The sequence below is a fragment of the Triticum aestivum genome, chromosome 6A (assembly GCF_018294505.1).
Source record: "Triticum aestivum cultivar Chinese Spring chromosome 6A, IWGSC CS RefSeq v2.1, whole genome shotgun sequence".
Classification (NCBI taxonomy): domain Eukaryota; kingdom Viridiplantae; phylum Streptophyta; class Magnoliopsida; order Poales; family Poaceae; genus Triticum; species Triticum aestivum.
In genome coordinates, this window is record NC_057809.1 from 4,415,078 (window position 1) to 4,421,146 (window position 6,069).

The following is a 6,069-nucleotide window of genomic DNA, read 5'->3' on the forward strand; positions in this document are numbered from 1 at the left end:
AGCCCACCTCCTATATGGAGACGATGAGCCAATGAGGTTGGCAAGAAGGCTAGACGGAAGACTCACAGCCCACCTCCTATATGGAGACGATGAGCCAATGAGGTTGGCAAGAAGGCTAGACGGGAGACTCACAGCCCACCTCCTATATGGAGACGATGAGTCAATGAGGTTGGCAAGAAGGCTAGACGGGAGACGGCCGTCGCTGTCTTGAAATTTGATGGAGTTGTGAAGTCGGAGAAGAAGGTGCTTTGAGATAGGTGCTAAACACGTGTCGTTTTTTTGCACAGGTTTAATTGTTATTTATAGGCAAAAAGACATGGTTTCATTTTTCCGTCCCGCGGGAACGCCGTCATGAACCATAACCTCCTCTGGGGGCAACCGGTTTTAGCATGCAATTTACTCTGTGAATGCACCCCCGATGCATGGTAAGTACACTCCATAGAGCTCTACATCAGCAGGCGACCTAAATTTATCTTTTCTGAATATAAAAAATACTTTAGATTTTTAAATTAATCAATTCTTCATAAACTGACAAAGAACATGTCATTTACAAACGGTGCTCTATGAATATAGCTCTTCCTCTTATCCTTATGTTGATCTGTATTTGAAGGGATGAACATGTCTCGGAAGAAAAAGACACTATAATCGACACCAACACAAATTCACTGCTTTGAAGTGAGATGTTCAAATAAAGATTTGGTATTGTAAAATTGGGCCTAAAAATGAGCTCCATCGGATCCCCTTCAATTATTGGTGATCACCAAGCATTTAGCCCAACTCCCCTATATGGAGGGGGCATTGGCTTTCTCCCAATACCATCCCGAATACCTTATGTGTCATCCACCCGAAGCTGCCCACACCACCATGATGTCACCATCGCCGCCCACCGTTGCACCACTGCTGCCCATCACCAATGACCGTTGTGCCACCGCCGGGGGGAGAGAGAGAGAGAGAGAATGGAAGTATATTTTTGTTTCTCCCGTTGCAACGCATGGGCCTTTTTGCTAGTTGTATCTAACGAACAAGGTATTGATAGTGATCTTACATGAAAACAACGGCCCGGCCTGAAGAAGATCAATAACTTAATTAACCTTACCCGACGCATGACTTCATGCATTTAGGGAACTCCAGGCCCTTCTTGCGGATGCAGAGGTCGTAGCAGTAGTCTTCTCGGTTGTAGCTCAGCTGGACGGCAGCATCCTCTTGCTTGCTCTTCCTTTCTTCTTCTTCTGGGCCGGCATGCTCCGCCGGCATCACCAGGAGACCGGCTCCTCCTCCTCCTTCTCTTGCATCTTCACCTTCTGCCCCTGACGCACCGTATTCCGGAATCCCAGGTAGCATTCACGGACGCAAGCCATGTAGGAGTCAGGGTCAAAGTCTGGATCAACTATGTCTTCGCATTCGAGTTCGCAAGACCATGGCGGGTGGATGACCATGTTCCCTTGCGTCCTCTCTTCTTCATGCCCGTGTTGGCCCAGTCCAAACGCCGAGTACTTTCCGGCGACAGGCGTTGACCTTCGATGAACGACGCGACACTGGCTGCCTTGGTTCCTGCCCCAAGCGGCTCGATCCACAGGTACAAAGCTTGCCTCTCAATACGCACGTACACAACAACCAGGATCTGATCGGTCTGGCCGGAAACAATAACAAACGCACGACACAAATTAGATTGATTGCCACACGCACATAACGTGCCTGGTTTCTTTGTATTGATCTCCGTGCTACGTTTACAAAGCCTAGGGGTACATGTATTTATATACGCTGCTAGCACCTAACTAAGTAGGATACGGCCATAAAGTCTAAGCCTATTCGGACTAGTACTGCTAGCCGTGTTTAACTCTAACATTCACCCCCCTAAACATGACGTCGTCACGTCACTGCATCGACGCCGATCCTTCTCCCAAGAACTTCTCTCGATCCAAAGCCTTGGTTAGCATATCCGCCAGTTGATCATCGGTGCGCATGTAGTTGACCTTCATCTTACCTTCTTCTACGCAGTCCTTTATGTAGTGATACACCGTACCAATGTGCTTGCTCCTATCATGCCGCACTGGATCTTCACGTAGAAAACTTTTAGACTTGCTATCAACATTAAGCACCACTTGTTCCGGATCTCGATCCATGAGATCACCGTGCAGCCTCCCTAGCCACACACCTTGACACATCGCAGTGGCAGCTGCAATATACTCTATTGCATCAACTGCGGGTGCTTTGCTCTTCTTGCTTATCTCAAGACGAGGTTTCATTGGAGCGTCAATTGGATTGCAATATTTCATGCCACGCCTTTCAAGTACCTTCCTTACGTATGCCTCCTGGCATAGTGTGACCCCCTCCGGCTTTTGATGTACCTCTATCCCGGGGTAGTAGCTCAAAAGACCGAGATCATCCATCTTGAAAAGCTCTTTCATCTGTAGCTTGAACTTTGCAATCAACTCTTCATCTGCTCCGGTAATTAATAGGTCGTCGACGTAGATGCCAACTAGTAGACGACCCCTTCCTTCACCTCCCTTGTACATTGCATGCTCTAATGGGGCTTTCTCAAATCCAAGAGAAATCATCGTCTGATCAAGTTTGATGTTCCACGCCCGAGAGCCTTGTCGTAGCCCGTACAAGACTTTGTGTAGCTTCAGTACCTTGTGTTCCTCTCCCTCTTTGACGAATCCCGGTGATTGATTCACATACACATCTCTTTCTAACTCGCCATTCAAAAACGCAGATTTTACATCCATGTGATGTATCTTCCATGATTCTTGAACCGCGAGAGCGATGAGTAATTTCACCGATTCCATCCTTGCAACAAGAACGAACACTTCTTCGAAGTCCACACCTTCTTCTTGCACGTACTCTTTGGCCACTAGCCTTGCTTTGTGCTTCACGGACCCTTCGGCATCTTTCTTGATCGTAAATTCTCACTTGAGATCCATGACTTTTTCATTGTCGGGAAGATCCACAAGCTCCCATGCATTATTGTCGTGGATCGACCTCAACTCTTCTTCCATGGCCTGACGCCAATACTCTTTCATATTTGCATAATCAAATTTCTCCGGTTCCTCGGCGCTTGTTAGACACCGTCGCCTACTCTTTTCCTCCATCACCGGGTCAAGCGTCCGAAGAATTTTCTCCGAATATGGGTGTAACACCGGTTGTGGCAATATGGATGTGGGTGTTGGTGCCTTCTCTTCCATTGCTGTCCGAGGAGACGTCTCATTTTCTACTATGCACATTTCTTTTGGCATTGCAAAAATCCCAGCCCAAGCTCCACGTGTAGCACCCCATGGGTTGCTAGCATGGCCACCGCGTGAAGCCAGTGCACCCCGTGCACATAGAATTGCCGCTGCATCTTCACGTCATATTCGGGCCGTTCTGGCCTCCACCTTTGCCTTGGTTGGGATAGACCACCACGTGATCCACCAGCTCCTGGTCCACTAGGACATAGTAGCATACCACTAACGCATGTACCGAGTATGCTGTTGTTGCTTCCTGGTGCACACGAAGTAGCACTTGGGTCACGCCCATCTTTGGTTTCTGGGCCATCTACACAGATGCCCGTGGCCTGTACTTTCGGCCTACTCAGCAAAGCATCAGACCGAGCGTTGGCGTTGCTTTTGCCTTCGAGCTCGGTTCCTTCTTCTGCTGTGTTGCCTGCTGCTTCTTCTGATGGTGCCCTGGCTGAATATCCTCCAAGCGTCGTGGATGTGACCGTTGCAGTAGCACTTATGTCAGTAGCATCGACATAAGTTCTCGGATTACCATCGATGTTTGCAGCAAGATTGCTTCTCCATGGCCGACCACACGCGGCAATCGCTGGGTCCACTCCAGCAAAGTTAGCACTTATGCCCGTAACATTGACATAAATTTCGGAATCACCCCCCGCGTCCGTAGCATCGACACGAGTTTCCGAACCATGATCTTGAGAGCGAACTTTTTCTTCACGGAGCGCGACAATTTCTTTAGCCGACACTTGAAGAATTGGATCCTCCTTGTCCACAAGTTCACACATCAACATCATGTCACCATCATCTCCTTGCTGGACCATGAGCGCCTTCTGCTTCGGTGCTTCCTCGCAGTCAGCCTTGAAGTGGCCGAGGAGGCCACAGTTATAACATCTCACTTTTCTGATGTCAAACTTTCTCCTCGGTGGTGGTGCAGCCTCATTGTCTGTGTCGTCGTCCGAATCGGCGAAGTTCTTTCTCGCCGAACGTTGCTTTCCCTTCTTCTTGCTGCTGCTCGTGGATCCGCCTTGCTTTTCGAGGACGATCCACTGCGCCTTTGTGAGCATCACAAGCTCGTCGTTCCTCCCGTTCCCAAGACTGTATCGCATCCACTCATCGTGAGCCTTGTACCGTCCGACAAGATCGTCGATGTAGAGAGTCGCAAGATCGACGCACTGCTCGATCGCCGTGACAATTTGCAGGTACCGGTGAGGGGCCGCACGCAAGAACCGCGGACAACCGAGGCCTCCGTGAGGTTTTCTCCAAGCGCACGAATCCGATTGACGAGAGTTGCCACCCGTGAAGCAGACGCATCCACGGTCTCATCGTCTCCCATGACCAAAGTCTCATAGTTTCTTAGGAGAGTTTGGAGATTAGCTTGCTTGACGCGGGTGTGCCCCTCGAACATGAGCTTCAAAGTATCCCACACCTCCTTCGTCGTTTCTTTGGCGATCAGGTGTTGTAGGACATCCATCGGCATCACCGAATAAATCGCCGATGCCGCCTGCCGATCCTTCCGGTGCTCGGCTCCCTCCTTCTTGAACGCGTCGCCTCCGGGATCCACCGTGTCCCATAACTCGTTGGCGCGGAGACCACACTCCATGAGGGCCTTCCAAACCCCGAAGTTCTCGCGATCAAACCGTGGATACGATGAACTCGCTGGAGCAGCAATTACTTTAGCCGCACCGGAGTACTCCGCCAGCTGCTTGTTCTTCTCGTCGTCCGCCATGATCCTCCGTTACTAAAAGATCAACCTTGCTCTAGATACCAATTGTTGGCCCAGTCCCGACGCCAAGTACTTTCCGACGACAGGCGATGACCGACGATGAACGACGCGACACTGGCTGTCTTGGTTCCTGCCCCAAGCGGCTCGATCCACAGGTACAAAGCTGGCCTCTCAATACGCACGTACACAACAACCAGGATCTGATCGGTCTGGCCGGAAACAATAACAAACGCACGACACAAATTAGATTGATTGCCACAGGCACATAACGTGCCTGGTTGCTTTGTATTGATCTCCGTGGTACGTTTACAAAGCCTAGGGGTACATGTATTTATATACGCTGCTAGCACCTAACTAAGTAGGATACGGCCATAAAGTCTATAAAAATGCTAGACATACAAAGACTTACACACTTTTACACGCTCCTTTCATCTAACAACCAATCACAAATCTCTCCCCCCCTGATTTTCAGGAGGGTGAGCCGCCCCGCTCACCTATTGACCAATTAAGGTTAACCATCTTGTAAAAGGCTGTAAATCGTTTGTATGTGTCTAAGCCTACTCGGGCTAGTACTGCTAGCCGTGTTTAACTCTAACAGCCCGATGCCCTCCCCCACGAGACCAGCTCCTCCGCCGCCTCCTCTTGTCTCTTCTTCTCCTGCCCCCCTATGTGATGCCAGACGCAGGCCGGCGCCGCTGCTGGCGCTGGCGCTCGCCCTGCACCGCAGTATATGTAGTCTTGCTTGCCGTGGCACCTCTCCTCGCAGTACCAGCCGGGCAGGTGGACGGTGGTGCCCCCTTCCTTCCTCTTCGCCGCCGCAGCATCGAAGAGTAGAGCTAGGCCTAGGACTACAAACCACACAACAACACTGCCACCACCGTTGCTCTTCTTGTTGGAACACATACCCACACCCATGGCTAGCTAGGTGGCTGTCTGGCTAGCCGCTGAACTATCCTATGCCTAACAAGTCACACACACATATATAAAAGAGGCTGGCTGGCTAAGCTATGGATAGAGGTTCCTCTGATGATTCTGATCCAGAGTTATCGCTCTGATTAGCTCAGATCCGACATCTGCGCGCGTGAAATTAATGGCCGTGCACGAGCCTGCATACATATGTGCTTTTCTGTT